Source organism: Eleutherodactylus coqui, chromosome 8, assembly GCF_035609145.1.
Source record: "Eleutherodactylus coqui strain aEleCoq1 chromosome 8, aEleCoq1.hap1, whole genome shotgun sequence".
Lineage (NCBI taxonomy): Eukaryota > Metazoa > Chordata > Amphibia > Anura > Eleutherodactylidae > Eleutherodactylus > Eleutherodactylus coqui.
In genome coordinates this window covers 34,924,150-34,941,806 of record NC_089844.1, presented here as the reverse complement: position 1 = coordinate 34,941,806, position 17,657 = coordinate 34,924,150, and the positions used below count along the sequence as shown (strand labels likewise).

The window sequence follows — 17,657 nt, the reverse complement described above, 5'->3', positions numbered from 1 at the left end:
TTTCAATCTGTGCGGCATTTTTGCCGCTGCTGACAATTTTTGTTAAAGCCTCATCCACTTTACTGCAACAAACTGCTAATTTAGAAGGAGTAGTCGCGGGCGCAGCCATAAAGTGAACCACATTTCATTGTTTGCATGGCTCCTTTCAAGGTATCTGCATTATCTTCTGGATCTTCTGGGGTCTTGAGCTCTTGGAGACGTTTCATTGTTTAAAAGGATTTTGAGCAAGTTGCACCTTGGGGAGGCAAATATTATTTCTAGTCAGCAAACAGTCTGATGGGCCCTTTTTCTATTGAGGAAGGTGAACATTTCTCTCTTCGTATTTACTTTAGTGCAGCTCAGCCTGTAAAAAACCCATTCTAGGTGAAAATTGTCAATGTGTTTACTCAGTGGGTCCGGTTCCAGGTCAGTAGAAGAGTAACCAGCTGCCTGGGTCTTACTGTTCCACTTGACGGTGCAGCTGGGCGCTGGCTGGGGCCTTACGGAACTGCTTCATATCAGTCCTTAAAGGGACACTATACTGAAGTCTATAGGACAGAACCTGGTAATTGTGCTGGTGAATGTAATCTTTTGTTCCCTGGTATCAGCCCTTCCAAGGATATATAGTGTTCTTCAATGGGAAGAGTCTAAGAACGATCTGAAAGGTCCGTGACTGCACGATCCCTACTTCAGCCAGAAGTTGTGTATACACTGAATGGCCCCTTTAATAAAGCCCGACCCTTTCAGGATTGGCACTACCCTGTATTGAAATCATCCCTGTGACCCTAAGGTACACCATAAAACCACGTGACAAGTTTTCCGTAAATCAGTTTCAGTGTGAATCCACATTAGATGGGAAAATCCAGCGATCTGAGCGACTTCCAATGGGGCCAGTTCATCGGTGCTGGACTAGTCGGGCCGGGATGTCCCCGCCGACCGCGTGGGGTTTTCTCTTGAAAGGGTGCGTGATCGAGAAAAAACATCCAATGAAAGGGGATCCCGTGGAGTCGGAGGAGGATGTCAGGAATTACTCTAAGAAACAGGTGCTGCACAGTCAAAAAAACTGCAGCTCAATATAACACTGGTGCTCCAACTAACGTGTCCGAATGTATAACTTCCTTTGCATGGATGGACTATAGCAGCAGGCGACCAGTTCAAGCACCATTGTTTGTAAGAGCACAAAAAAAGCACAAAAATTGTATCACTGAGCAGCGGAAAAACATCACCTCCTGGTCAGATGAATCCAGATTTCTGTTACACCATGTTGATGGGATGTCAGGATTTGGCACAAGCGGCATGAATCGCTGAACCCTTCCTGTCAGCTGGTTAGAATATGTTAGTACTGACATCTGATATGTGGCAACTGCAAGAAACTTCCTGCCCACAGGGGCCGATATTCTTGCAGAACAATTTCATCGCCTACTGAAATCTTCACGGTCCAGCGTGTTACTAAATGGTTGTCTCTAATAAAGTGACCATCCAGTGTATATAGAATATGTGTACTATAGCAAACAAAAAACAGACTGCTTAAAGGAGCTGCTTGACACCAGCACACCCCTAACCACCCACAATAGGACGTCATGATGTCCACATCCTATTTTCATGACTCTTACATTTTCCACTTCCTTGTTTGCCAACATTGCTACCCCTGTGGAGATTACATATTTTGAGCAAAGTCGTGACTGATCCAAACCAAGCCAAATTTTCCCAGCCACGTCTGGTCCATAAATAACTACAGAGGCAGAGTGGGGCCTATAAATGACTAAGGAGGCAGAACGGGACCTATAATTTCCTATGGGGGAACAGCGGGAGTTACAAATCGCTAAGGGAGCGCAACAGGACCTACAAATTGCTAAGGGAACACAGCGTACCTATAAATTACTAGGGGGGCACAAGGTGATCCATAAATTACTAAGGGGGAACAATGGGACCTATAAATTACTCAGCACAGTAGGGCTCTCAATTTACTAAGGAGGTAGAATGGGGCCTATAAATTGCTAAGGGAACACAGCGAGATTTATGATTACTAAGGAGGCATAGGGGGGCCTTTAAGTGACTCAGAACAGTGGGGGAATAAATTAGTAAGGGAGCCCAATGTGACTCTGTTGCCCGAGGGCCCACATAAACCTGAAGCCAGCCCTGGTACAAGCAGTAGCTTGCCCCCATAAGCCGATCCTTGGCCCATGTAAAAAGATTAAATGACCACTAATCAACGTGTGTAAGTCGTCACTGGTTAGATAGGGCCAAGAATTCAACCTCAGTGAAAGGACCCCAACTATAGCTTCATTACAGAAATGTCCAACTGTGTCCAGACATAGTATGGAGAACATAAACTGCTTTCAGAATGCTCGATAAGCTGCTAAATGGACAATTTTACTATAAACTTTTGGTTATGACAGAATACAGGGAGGAAAAATACTGAAATACTGAATACAACGCGGCAAAATCTGGGGTTACAATTCTGGTATTGTGTATCACCCCCCCCCCCCCCCAAAAAAAAAAAATTACTCATTTGGACAACCCCTTCTGTAAATGAGGACCAGCTGCTAATTAGATCCTTACAGATTCTGCAGCTGGAATCCCTGAAGAACAAAGGGGAGCGGTAGGCAGCTGCACAATTCTCTTGCAGTGACTACTACTGAAGGAATAGGGTATTACATGGGGACCTCCAGAGCAGGAGCGGCTCTGTGCAGCAGCTCTCTGATCTGACTAATAGAGGTGGGTCCTGAATACTGATTAGTATGTAGCACATGTCAATATGAGGCTTTACCTTCTGATGTGTTCTGTACTAACACCTGCTCACCCGACACCTGAGGAGGGACCTGCTCCTCACCCTGTGTTCTAGATGTGTTCATAGATTTGGATTAGAACATGTTATCATTAATACTCATTAGTTATCGTGTGAAGTCATCTCGGGTCGTGTACACAGCTGTCTTATCAGGTCACGGCGAGGGCTGCAGCAATATTCATCCATCGGTCCTCATGAGGTTGGAATAGGCGAACAGCTATGGCCAGAACTGACAACCCCATTGTACACTATTTTGTGTAGCTGAGGACAGTTGTCATTTCCCTTCCCCCACATGGTAGTAAAAGGGAACAGAGATCTTAGTGCAAGTCAGTTATTTGCCATAGAGGCACAGTCAGTATAAATGTGTCAATATGGGGCTTTGCAAAAAAATATAGTTTCCTAGAAATGGCATAGGAGGGAGGTGCAATATGCTCTTAATGGCCCTAATACTGGATCTATACACAAGTAATTGTACGCAGTCATTGGGGCAGGAAGCTGTACATTTTGTGCATATGTATGGCAGTAACCTTCTGTATGTGTTTGGCCGTTCCTGGGCTGCAATGTACATCCTGCTTGGATATTGTATTGCTGTAGGACATGGCTGTCAACAGGTGGACTTAACTGGGACGTGTTGCAGGTATTGATCAGCCGCTTAGATTCCTCGGCCTAATCTCTGTGCTGAACCAGTTGGACTTTTGAACCTCAATCAGGAGTTGACATGGAAAAGGCTTTTATTACGTGCCAGCCATGGGGTTTCTAGGTGGATCTCCACCTTTAAATAGAGAACAAACATTGGGCTGCATTCCAGTAGAATCACTCAGCGATGGGGTGGGAAGGTCCAAGGAGCTGACCTGTTAACCCCTTCACTCACAGGGGGCAGAAACTAGCAATAACCGTCTCAGAGATGGGTTAACCCATTACATAGTCCCTTATGATGGTTACAATATTCTGAGAACTGGTATAACATGGGCACCACCTGTATATAATTATATATGTATAGCTGGTATACGTTATCCTGTATATAGTGATAAAGACCATGCTTGTATAACCTGGGTATCTTCTGTGTATAATTATATATGTATAGCTTGTATAAGTAATGCATCTTCCTATATAAAGTGATACGGACCATGCTGGGTATCTTCTGTATATAAATATATATGTACACTGTGGTGCAGAGTGTTAGAGCAGCAGTATGCAGTCTAAGCTCTCACTCACGACCTGAAGGTTGCGAGTTCAATCCCTGCCTGGTTCAGGTAGCCGGCTCAAGGTCGACTCAGCCTTCCATCCCTATGAGGTCGGTAAAATGAGCTTGGTGGGGGGTAATAAATAAATTACCTAAAAGCACTGCAGAATAAGTTGGCGCTATACAAATCTTCCTGTATATAATCATATGGACCACACTGGTATCTTCTGTGTATAATTAGATATGTATAGTTGGTATAAACAGGGTTCTTACTGGCTAAATAAAACTATTAACCTAGATAGTTCCTTGGATTTTAGTATACATATATGGAGTACATTTTGGGGGAAATTTACTTGGCTAATATAATGCTGGTCCAAATCCAAAGTGTCCAAGTGCTCCAAATGTATTGGGAAGCACACACCTCTCAATAAATTAGACGCATGTCTGCCCAGTTAGTACACAACAATGTGAAATCTATACCATCTATGAGCTGGCGTAGATTTCCTTTAGAATTAATGCTTGTTTATGTTGGGTCATGGGAGGCCACGTCCTCTTTTGTGAATTCCCTTCCATGTTAAGAAAGCATGCAACGTGTTAACGCCAAGATTCTGGCGCAAGTAGTTGATAAATTCCCCTATGGACCTTTCCAGCTTTCTAGCTGTTTGTATGGAGTGTATCTGCACTATGGATCAAACGTATCCATTAATGAGTCCAATACATGTTTAGCAACATTAAGTCAGATACATTTGTATTAAGAAACACAAACCTAATATTGAAAGTGCACAATGGGGCTAAGCATGTAATAACAGATATTTCACCATGTATATTTAGCCATAACAGATATTTCCAGGAATGCAGACAAGTTACTGGCAGAGCAGATAGGCCTTTCTTATGTACTGTATCAACTGTGTGTTTTTGAGCTGCATAGCCATCGGAGACAAACAGCAACTAATTAATATCAATTATATTCTTGTACATAGGGGGCAGTGTTATAGTAGTTATATTCTGGTACCTAGGGGGCAGTATTACAGTAGTTATATTCTTGTACATAGGGGGCAGTATTATAGTAGTTATATTCTTGTACATAGGGGGCAGTATTATAGTAGTTATATTCTTGTACATAGGGGGCAGTATTATAGTAGTTATATTCTTGTACATAGGGGGCAGTATTATAGTAGTTATATTCTTGTACATAGGGGGCAGTATTATAGCAGTTATATTCTTGGACATAGGGGGCAGTATTATAGTAGTTATATTCTTGGACATAGGGGGCAGTATTATAGTAGTTATATTCTTGTACATAGGGGGCAGTATTATAGTAGTTATATTCTTGGACATAGGGGGCAGTATTATAGTAGTTATATTCTTGGACATAGGGGGCAGTATTATAGTAGTTATATTCTTGTACATAGGGGACAGCATATAGCAGTTATATTCTTGTACATAGGGGACAGTATTATAGCAGTTATATTCTTGTACATAGGGGGCAGTATTATAGTAGTTATATTCTTGTACATAGGGGGCAGTATTATAGTAGTTATATTCTTGTACATAGGGGACAGTATTATAGTAGTTATATTCTTGTACATAGGGGGCAGTATTATAGTAGTTATATTCTTGTACATAGGGGGCAGTATTATAGTAGTTATATTCTTGTACATAAGAGGCAGTATTATAGTAGTTATATTCTTGTACATAGGAGGCAGTATTATAGTAGTTATATTCTTGTACATAGGGAGCAGTATTATAGTAGTTACATTCTTGGACATAGGAGGCAGTATTATAGTAGTTGTATTCTTGTACATAGGGGCAGTATTATAGTAGTTATATTCTTGTACATAGGGGGCAGTATTATAGTAGTTATATTCTTGTACATAGGAGGCAGTATTATAGTAGTTATATTCTTGTACATAGGGAGCAGTATTATAGTAGTTACATTCTTGGACATAGGAGGCAGTATTATAGTAGTTGTATTCTTGTACATAGGGGCAGTATTATAGTAGGTATATTCTTGCTAATAGGGGACAGTATTATAGTAGTTATACTCTTATACACAGGGGGCAGTATTATAGTAGTTATATTCTTGTACATAGGGGGCAGTATTATAGTATATATATTCTTGTACATAGGTGGCAGTATTATAGTAGTTATGGTATATTCTAGGTATATGAGACTTTGGGGCATAAAAGTCTAAAAAGGTAAACATTAAAAAGCTTTCAAGTCCAAGGGTTTTGTCTCGGGATTGTCACCTCCTAGAGACTTGGTTGGGAAGGACACTGTTCCCATATCTTATCAAGTAAGAAACTAATTTTCCTTGCAGCTGTGTTTGAATTCCGAGGCCTTGATAACACTGTGTGCAGAAGATTCTTTACCTTTGGCTGGGACTGCAGAGCGATGGCAACATTGTAGCAGCAACAAAATGTAATACATTAAAATTGTAGTAACAATAGATGCACATACAGTATTGAAAACTTTAAAGGGCACTTCCATCATGCTTGCTTGACATACAGTTTCCATAATTGTGATGAGTGGGTTTCCAACTGCTATTATTTGACAGGACCCTCATATTGACTTACTTAGCTTTTTTGAGCCACTGCTAGACAGGGACAGTTTCCGCTCTGGCGAGCTACGTGGGTTCTGCTGCATCTTGTCTCCACCAGAACTGTGGGTGAAGTAATGGGTTTGACCTGGTGGAGTTATAGGGAACACCCACAGCGATTGGCTACCTCACATTCCTCCCCAGACGCAAGGTGAGACCTCTATCCATCGTTCTGCCATGTAGGCTCCCAGCTGGGCTGCTCTACGTGCTGCTAGCCCCATTGTTGCTAGTGGCGCTGTCAATGTGGCTGCGGCACCGTGCCATGTATCTCTCTTTCCCAAACCCACTGTCTCTTTGGCCGCTGGTCATCTTCCCTCCTGGCTCCTGTCAGTGTCCCCGGCGCTCTCCCTTCTCCCTCCTGCCCTCCCATCGCTGCTGCTGTAACATCATCTCCCCTGGCGGCTCATGTCACTGTGCTGTCCCCTGCTGTAAGTCTCCCCAGCGGCCTCTCATCAGCACTGCAATTTTTCTCCGGCCCTCTGCCTTCTCACCTCCCTGGTCTGGCGCTGTCCATCCCCCTGTGTCACTCTCCCCGCTGACCTCCCATCAGCGCAGGTATCTCTCATGCCCTCCACCCGCACAGCTTAAGCCGTGCTCGCGGTCTCTCCCTGCCACTCATCGTGCGCTCCAGCCGAACAGCAGCTGTGAGTTCTCGCCAAAGCCCGGCATGACAGCGCTGGAGAGGGTGGTGAGCACATCCCTAACACTGAGGACATCCCTAACACTAAACCTAACTCGGTTGGCTTTACGTGGGTGTTCCCTGTCACTCTGGCTGGCCAACCCATCTCCACCTGTAATTCTGGTGGAGACATAATGCACCAGTATTGGCTACATGATCATGATCAATGATGCTATCCATTGATTTAAGCACCGCTCACTACTACATATCCTGCAAAGCTTCCCAAGTAATTCAAGCTGATCTCTGGGAGACGACCCAGTTGTGACCATGTTACACATTTGCAGTAGATTTTTTTATGTGCGTCAAATGAAAAATGAGCTTTGCAATTAACCTGTTAAAATTGTTTTGTGTATACAGCTTTTATACAAACTACATGTGGATATGAGCGCAGGATAGTATATGTAATATGCAGATTCTACCTGTGCATTGCGGATTAGTGAGTTGCATTGTCCTAGTGACAATAGAGCGTGTGGGGCCTTATCAGGCACTGACCAGCATTCACAGCACAATCTACTGTAGGGAATAAGATACAAAAGAGAACAAGAATGAATGCAGTCAAGGATTTATGTGCAACGCTCCATGACACCCGGAAAATGAAAGTCCAATTAAAAAGCGTGGAATGAAAGATAAAATGAAGCATTCAGATTAATTTTCACAAGTACCCAAGAATTCTGTATGACTGCAGTTAGGATTATGTGTTACATCAAGCCACGTACAAATACTTTCTTAAAGCGATCCACCCGTTTTGGGACAAAACTCTGTCTGAGGACCAGAGGAAGGGGGTATGTTACCTACAGTAGTTTTTCTCTGCCGTCCCTCTGATTGGCTATTCCAGGTCCCATTTTCATCTGTCCAAGATGACCGACGCAATCTTCAGACTATCTAATTCCCACAGTGCATTGGATAATGTTAGACTACTAGTGTACTATACCTGCTGTCTGATTGGCCAGAGCGGCTCACATGATTAGCAGAGGCCAAATCAGAGTACAGTGCACAGTGTGCATTAGAAGTTAGAAAATTGCTGAGGCCATCTTGTTGGCCGAAAATGGGGCCAGGACAGAAGTTTGTCCAGAAACTGGACAGTCGCTTTAAATTTTACCTCTTAAATAAAAAAGAAATGCAAGTATATAGAAAATGACACCTGAAGAATTCATATCACACTTAACCCTTTGCAATCCAATTTTGGATTCAGGGTTTCCTAAGGGGCTTTCTCTTTCTGCCATTATACAATGGCGCCATCTGCTGGCTAGATCCAGTACTGCGGTATGGGACATTCTGGATAGGTCCCGGACAACAGAGTGGCCAGCAATCTACAGTAAGAATACCCTGCCGGACGTCTTCCGATATCGGAGCTGTACAGGCTTCAATCAGAATGTCTTTAGACGTCAGACAGTGGATTGGAAAGGGTTAAGATCTCTATGCTGCCTTTCCTTAGTTATATCTGCATCTGGGAAAGCTGGGTGGCAGTTAATATGGACTACATTACAGATCCTACAGCAGAAATGGTCCGTATTTTTCACAGAGGAACATTTGCACCAAAATCTGCATCAAAAGGTGAAAAGTCTGGACGGCAGGCGGCTGGTTCACCACCCAGACTCATATTCTGTGAAGCCATGCTGTTGTGTAGATGCAGTATGTGGTTTAGCATCATCTTGCTGAAATATGCAAGGTCTTCCTTGAAAGAGATGTTGTCTGGATGGGAGCATATGTTGTTCTAAAATCTCTATATACTGCTCAGCATTGATAGGGCCTTTCAGGATGTGTACGCCGCCCATGCCATAGGCAATAATGCAACCCCATACCATCAGAATGCAGGCTGGTGAACTGTGAGCTGATAACAATCTGGACAGTCCCTCCCTTCTTGAATCCACAGGACACGAAATCTGTGGTTTCCAAAAAGAATTTCAAATTTTAACTCATCTGACCACAGAAGTTTTCCATTGTGTCTCAGTCCATCACAAATGAGGTTTGGCCCATAGAAGACTCCGGTGTTTCTGGATTGTGTTGACATATGTATGGTTTCTTCTTTGCATGATACAGCTTTAACTTGTATTTTTGGTTTTTATGGCAAACTGTGTTCACAATGATTTCCTGAGCCCATGCATTGATTTGCATTACAGAATCATGCCCATTTTTAATGCAGTGCCACCTGAGGGCCCATTGGATCTCAAGCATCCAATATAGACCTTCAGCCTTGTCCTTCATGCATATGCATTTCTGTGTACTGTAGATGGTGGGATATTCAAAGTCATTGCAATTTTACGTCAAGGAGCATTTTTCTGAAATTATTCCACAATTTGTAGACGCAGTTTTTCACAGATTGAAGAACTTCTGACCATCTTTGTTTCTGAGAGACTCTGCCTCTCTAACATGCTTTTTATACACAGTCATGTGACTTAATTGTTCCAGAATTTCAGTGCCAATTGTACAGGGAAAACAACAAATCTGTTACCGGTATGTGCGAACTCACCCTAATTGTAGCCTCTGCCTCCACAGTTTTGGTTATAGCAATGCCTCTTTTTATTTAACTTTATATTTTTAGCGAATGTAACATCCAGCATGTTTGTAATAGGTCTTCATTATCTAGATCCACCTGTTTTCCAATGTATTTCTCTGCTACATTATTACGTGGAAACAGTCAACATGCAGGCTAGCTGTTGACTGACGATTGCTCAATTTTTCTAATTGTCGCTTATACACAAACCAAAAATAGTAAATGAAGCTGTACTCACCCGTCCATTCCTCTGATGATCCAGCACTGCAGTTCCCGCACTTCTCCAGGTCTTTGTGCACAAACAACTACCGCTGCAGCCAATCAGAGGTCACATGTCGTTCATTTAGCATCACAGCTCAGATGCTGGAGAACAGCATGTGACCACTGCAGCTTCTGATTGGTTGCAGCATTCAGGTGGTGGTCATTTGTACACGAACACCAGGACCACCGCAGGAGCTACAACACTGGATTTCCAGGTGAACACTATGAAATAAGAAAAAAAAATTGACACTGTGAATAACCCCCAGAGGTCTTATATAACATCATGGAGGACAGAGATGCTAAAAAAATTGTGAAAAAAAAAAGAAATTGCAGAATAAAAAACAACATATAAAAAAAACCCACACCAACCTAAACAGTCACCATAGCCGTCCTGTCATCCGAGACTATACAAATTATATATCAAAATGCCTGAAAGAAAATGGAGAGTCCGTTTCTGCAATTTATTTTTGCATAAATATGCAGATTTTTTAAAAATAAAAAACTATTGAAATGAAATTAACTCTCTGCACACATTACCCTTAAAAACAAAAACTGAAAAAAATTCAGTGAAAAGAGGTATTAAAAATAGCCTCATATGTCACAAAAAAAGTTGCAAAAATAATTTTTTTAGCCCAAGAAAAAAAATTAAAAATTAACCCATGAAACCACCACTAAAAAGTGTCTGGTTCTGTAGGACCAAAGCACTCTGGACCCTAAGGGGTTAAAGCGCCCCTGCTCCGGAGTTATTACTATGTCATTAATACATATCTTTATAATCATAAATGTGCAGATTATCGCTGTATTATACGTATCGCTCGTTGTGAGATTAATGTGGATTTAATTTATATGAACCTTCATCTCAGGAATAACAGCAGTCTTATATTTACCAGCACAGAATCAATACGTTCTGCTGCCATTAATGTGTTTTATTGATCGCACTTTATTGTCCGGCCTTAAACATTCTGCTGACTTTATATACAGTAATAACAAGGTCAGAAAGCTCGAAAAAATATACCTGCCGCCTTATAAATGTATATAGTATATCCCCTGCCGGTGAATACAGCGTACTAGCCCCCATATAAAATGTATATAGTATATCCACTGCCGGTGAATACAGCGTACTAGCCCCCATATAAAATGTATATAGTATATCCACTGCCGGTGAATACAGCGTACTAGCCCCCATATAAAATGTATATAGTATATCCACTGCCGGTGAATACAGCATACCAGCCACCATATAAAATGTATATAGTATATCTACTGCCAAGCAGGTGAATACAGCATACCAGCCACCATATAAAATGTATATAGTGTAGCTGCAGCCATACAGATGAAGGCTGGATTCAGACGAACGTATATCGGCTGGGTTTTCACGCCCAGCCGATATACGGCGTCTCTCTCTGCAGGGGGAGGAGGCTGGAAGAGCCAGGAGCAGTGCTCTGAGCACCCGTAAATAGTGCAGAGGGGCGGAGAGGAGGCAGGGAGGGGGCGGGAGCTCAGTTCCTGCTCCTGGCTCTTCCATTCCCCCCTGCAGATGAGGACACCGTATATCGGCTCGGCATGAAAACCCAGCTGATATATGGTCGTCTGAATCCACCCGAATACAGCATATCTGCCATATAAATGAATATCGTATACCTGCCACAGTGGATATAAAATAAGTCTACACACCCCTGTTAGAATGCCAGGTTTAAATGTCATGTTAAAAAATATGACAAACATGAATCGCTTCAGATTTATTTCCACCTCCCATGTTACCCGTTATCTGTACAATTACACTGGAAAACAATGAACCTTTTAGGGTGAAAAAATAAAACTAAAATAATGTGGTTGCATAGATATTTTTGCAAAAATTAGCCGGGCTTGAATGTTTTTATTTGTTAGATATGGCTTCCGTCTTGCCCCCCCTACCCCGCAGCTGGTTGTCACCTGCACTACACCACCAGTACTTGCCAGAAACGCCTGCAGCTCCTTTAATGCTGCTGTCGGCCACTTGACTGCCTCCCGGACCAATTTTCTTTTACCTTTTTCAGCAATTTTTGAGGGACGTCCAGTTCTTAGTAATGCCACTGTTGTGCCGAATTTAACACACTTGTTGCTGACAGTTTGTTACGTCTGTACAGGCCATAGGAACCATGACCTACACATGTAAATAAGTGCTGGAAAGGAGAATAGAGGAGTAGGCATGCATTCAAATGGACACGAACAACATAAACTGAATGTGCATACAAACAAACACAAAGACAACAGATGCCAAAACACTAACCAAATGTACAACAACAAAATAGCTGGAAATATGAATATGTATGTACGAGGTATTGGTTCATAATTTGGCCAGAGTACATAAGCTCACGAGTCCACGTCAAGGGTCCTCATTGTCTTGTGAGTCCCTACAAAAAGGGAACCCTGCCTACAAGCAAGGTGATTATTCTAATCGAGATAGCCCTACACTGGAACCCAGGGGTCTGGCTCACCCTAGATGGTAAAAGGCAGGAACACCAGACATGGGAAATACAACACACACAATGAGAACGATCCAGTTCACACCTAGGGTAGTTCACACCTGCAGACACACACTGAACAAGTCATTCTTCACACCAAAAGTCTGCTCAACTCACAGACAGAAGGAAAACCTAACTTAGAACTAAAAAGAACAGTGTCAGATATCACCCATCTGACAGCATACGGGACCTCAGATGTCTGGAGGCCGCACCTGATTAAGTGAAAGGGAACAGTGGCCCACAGAAGATGCAGATGGGGAGATCAGGTGTCCAGACCATCTTCAGGGAAGGTGGGAAAAGCAACTCAAACTAGCAGCATGCATAACGCCAAGTACTGAGTGGGAATAAGATTAAGGTTAAATGACCAGCACCCTCTAGTAAGAGTTGCTGGTATTTATGTGCACAAGACCGATGGTAATTGGCTGGCTAGAGAACTTCACAGCATCAGCCAGCCAAATCAGCCACACCTTCAGCAGTGTGTTTCTGGAGGTACATAGTACTATTGGTCCCAGGAGCACAATGTGACACCGTCTTCACTATGACCCATGGTACATGTAATGTCTTGGAGATGTTTTGGCCCCCTTCTCCTGACTGACATCTTCCAACAATCAGACCCCTCTGATGTGCTGTAAGATCTTTACGGACCAACTAAGAAAATGTCAGGAAACTGACTAGAAGAGCCAAACTTTAAATGGGGTAATCCAGAATCCATGTAAATAATGGCAGCGGAGTGCTGACTCCTATTTATATAAAGTATAAATGTGATTGGCTAATTCTGAACACAACTACACCCCCAAATATAAGAGGGTGTGAACACTTATGCAACCGTATTATATTAGTTTGGTTATATTTATTTTTCCACCCTAAATGAGTTCAGTTTGTTTTCCAATGGAATTGTACAGATAGCAGGTCACATGAAGGGGGAAAGAAATCTGAAATGATTCCTCTTTGTCGGATTATTTAACAGGACAAAAAAATGACTTTTTAACAGGGGTGTGCAGACTTTATATATCCACTGTATATAGTATAGTATACATGCTACCATAGAAAGGGACTATGATAGGCCTATATCTGATGACATATAAATATATGATATATTCTACCCCCATACAAATGAATATAGCATACCTGCCACCATATAAATACATCATATCTGTAGCCATACAGATGAATAAAGTATACCTGCTGCTATACAGATGTATATAGTATACCTACTACCATAGAGGACTATAGTAGGCCTTTATCTGATGACATATAAAATAAATGTACATACTGTAGTATATCTGCTGCCATATAAAGGTCTATAGCATACCTACTAGCATACAGATGAATATAGTACATTTGACACCATATACATGAATATAACTGCTGCCATACAGATGTACGTAGTATGCTTCCAGCCACAGAGATGTATATAATATATCTGATGCAATATAAATGTACATTAGATCACCATATTATAGAATTCCTGTGGTTAAATAGATAATTACTCTACTACTGCCATATGGATGTATGTAGTATATCTGCAGCCATGCAGAGGAATATAATATAGCGAATACCATATGGATGAATATAACTGTCGACATATTGATGTATACAGCATATCTGCAACCATACAGATAAATATAGCAAATGTACTACCACATATAGATACATGTATTATACTTACAGCCATACAGATGAATATAACTGCAACCATACAGATGAATATAACTGCAACCATACAGATGAATATAACTGCAGCCATACAGATGTATACATTTTGTCTGCCACCATATAAATGAAGATCATATACCCACCACCATAATGACTTATTTAAATGGTACTTCGAAGCATAGGACTGTGACAATGTATCATCACTGTGATGTAGGGAAGTGAGAGCAGGATATATGTGACTGATGCTCATGTGGATCACTTTGTGTCGTGGGACATGTAGATGGTGACTAGGATGGAGCCGCGCTGGGACCGTGTTGATGGTTGTGTTCTTGTTCCTGCTTAGCTCATTGGCACCTTCAGGTTTGTAAACATTACCGCATGGCATCAAATAATGATGAGGCATCCATATTTTATAAGTGTAGCTGTGTGCGGGCAGACAGCCTGATGCTGGCACTGAAGACTCGTCCCGGGAGGGAGATAAAACAATCTATTAGAGGCGATCTCTACATCAGTATACAGTTCCTGACTGATTGCATGTTTATCAGTAGAGCTGCAGAGAATGTATAAACCAGGCAACAGGAGTCCAAGTATAGGGGGTGTAGGGGTATCCATCACAAATAGCACCCTATTGCTGGGCTCATATGTTACATAAAACTTTTTTGTATTATCCATGGATCCAATAGAGTGGGACAGAAGCCCATGTGGTGGAATGCAATGTCACCAGCTCCTAGTTAGTGGTCCAGGTGAAGCTTTTACAGTGGGTTCCAAGGAGAGAGCTGGTATAAAGTGCATAACCCATCCTGGAACCAGCAACTGGCATTTCACCTGTTCCAACAGCGAGTTGAAGATTAAATGTAAAGTGTGTAGAGTATAGGTGTAGACACAGCTGGCAGGACAAGTCTCAGCACAGTCCAGTTGGCTGAACGGATGATAAGTCACTATGCCCACAGTTTACCGCAACATCTGATACCGTGTGTTTAAAGTCTGTGGGCATGAGTAGTTTGAGTTCTCTTCCATTGTCTCAAAATCAGGACTTTGAAATCGGGTATATCGATGACATAATTTGATCTCGTATGATTATGAAGTGAATACCTGTGGTATATTGGGCAAAAACAGCCGAGCAGAAGACAAAGAATGATCACACTTCATTTCTACTGCATCAAAAGGATTATATGTCACCCATGGACATCAACAGATCATCGGGCAGGAAGGGGAGCCACCCTTTGCATCATTCTGGATTATAGGGAGGGGATCCAGTGTGGGACCACCTCCTTCGACTATATTCATTGGTCCATTGTACAATGGTTGTCTACTATGACCTGGACCTCCAGTATAGCTGGTCATGGTCAGGCCTCTGTTGGGAATGACTAGTTTAAACAATTAAAAAGCATTGGGCATCTATGTAATGCTTGAATGACTGCCAGCGTTTCTGTTTTGCCTTGTCTATTACTAGGGGAATCCCTTTTGTTGTCTCCATAACCTCTAGTAGTAAGGAAAGGAGTTATCCAAAGTGGACAAAGCCTAGTGCAATAGACGATGCAGAACTCGCAACACGAATGTTGTAGAGCAGTGTTCTCAACATTCCCGAGCCAAGTAGACCCAACTCAAGTAATGCCTAAACACTATGCTGCACTCCAAAAGAATAGTATAAGAACAGTGTGAGTACCCCTTCAGACATGGCATATACCCACAGTAGTAACGTACTAAGGTTCTGGATACCCATAGTAATAATCAAACATGTGACTTTGATACTTCTTTTGTACGTTCCTGAAGGACATTTAAGTCTAATGCAATTTCATTCTTGAAAAATCACCTGTAACATACAATGTAGACCCTCACCCAGGGGCGAGACGAATTAAGCTAATATCCATAAGTAGAGTGAAACCACTTTGAGACTAAGGGCGGCTTTATACAGTTCAACTTTACAAGTGACCGACAGCCATCCCATCGATCACTGCTGTGCTCCCGGGTGCTTGCCTCCACTAACTGTGGACAGGCATTAATAGATGAACGACTGCCTGGTTACATGGGCCGATAGTCGTTTGGTTATTAGGTAAGCTAACAACCAAGTGACTGACAAGTGATCGCTTCTCGCTCAATTGCCTTGTTGGGTCCTATGTTTACATGGGACAAGTTGCCTGTAATTGCTCTTTTCAGCAACTACTCAAGTGACTATCGGCCAGTGTAAAGTCTCCCAAGGACATAGAAGGGCTTTCATTATCTAAGATCTGTGCAGACTTAGCTTTGTGGGTGTAGGGTAATTGTGGCTTTACACTGGGAAACTATCAGCCCAAAATATGCTCAGACAAGCAATTTTGATTGATAGTTGTCCCGTGTTTGAGACCCGACAGGGTGCTGAGTGAGAAATTGCTCAGTAGTCACTAGTCTCTTCATTTCAGCTCACTCGTTAGCGAATTCTCAATCAGGGTAAACAGGTAGTTGGTCATCCTTGAACTACTGCCTGTTTATAGTGGATGGAGGCGGACGGCTGGCAGAGATCTCCGGCAATTTCCGACTCTATTCAATAGAGAACTGTTACTCCTATGTACAGGAGCGATAGTCGTTGTCTCACCATAAGACTAAAAGCTGACGGTAGCGGGATAATGAGCACAGTTCAGCTGTATTACATGACTTGTGTAGTAATGCCCGGAGTTGTATGTAGACAAATACTGTTTGTGTACAAGGACTGAATCATTAATGAGTTGATACATTTGCTTCTATGAATCAAAAAGCACGTGCTACACCCCTGTAGCCAAACATGGTGTACGTGCGGATATTAGATGTGAAGGAGCCTCCTATACTCCCGTATACACGTGCACCCCGCATGCATCATGGAAAGTCAATGCAGGGTGGCAACTGCAGTAACAATCCAATTATCAATCACTATTGTAATGTACATCTACTGTAATTGAGGAAAGCTTTACCTTCTGAAATCCCCTGGATGCAAGGCGTTTTAACATGGAAATAGCCTCCCTTCATCCCCGCCGCGGCTGTCATGCTGTTCTCCCACTGTTTTCATTGGGGTTGGCGCTGCTGCTGCCGACCCCATTGAAAACCTGTGGAAACCCCTGGATGCGACAGCCTTGCATCCCTGTGGGACTGAAGGACTCCCCTGGCGTGGATATCACAGCCATGGTAGGGGATCGCAATGTTCTCCCATTGTTTTCAATGGGGCCGGTGCTGCTGCCACTGGCACCATTGATAACAATGGGCGATATCACAATAAGAAAGGATATCCTGCAAATTTTTTTTAATGCATGAGTGAAAGCATTGCAAATGAGAACGAAACCATTGAAAATAATTGGTTTCATAATCATGCGTTTTTACTCAGTCTTGCCTCGCGAGAAAATCGCACGATTTTCTCGCCACTGTGAAGGCCCCCCAATGCAGCTACAATGAAAAATTAAGCAACTTTGCAAATCTTCATGAAAAAAAAAATCTTTAGTGCAGTCCCTGCGTAGCCCGATCCTACAGTCATGTGTTAACCTTTTGCAATCCAATTTTGGATTCAGGG

At 42.4% G+C, this 17,657-nt stretch overlaps 1 protein-coding gene across 2 annotated transcripts in view; it reads left to right on the top strand.

Annotated features, from left to right (window-relative positions):
* Nucleotides 1-17,657, top strand: part of IHH (Indian hedgehog signaling molecule) — a 72,003-nt gene that overhangs the window by 27,278 nt on the left and 27,068 nt on the right. The gene's annotated exons all lie outside the window — the stretch shown is intronic.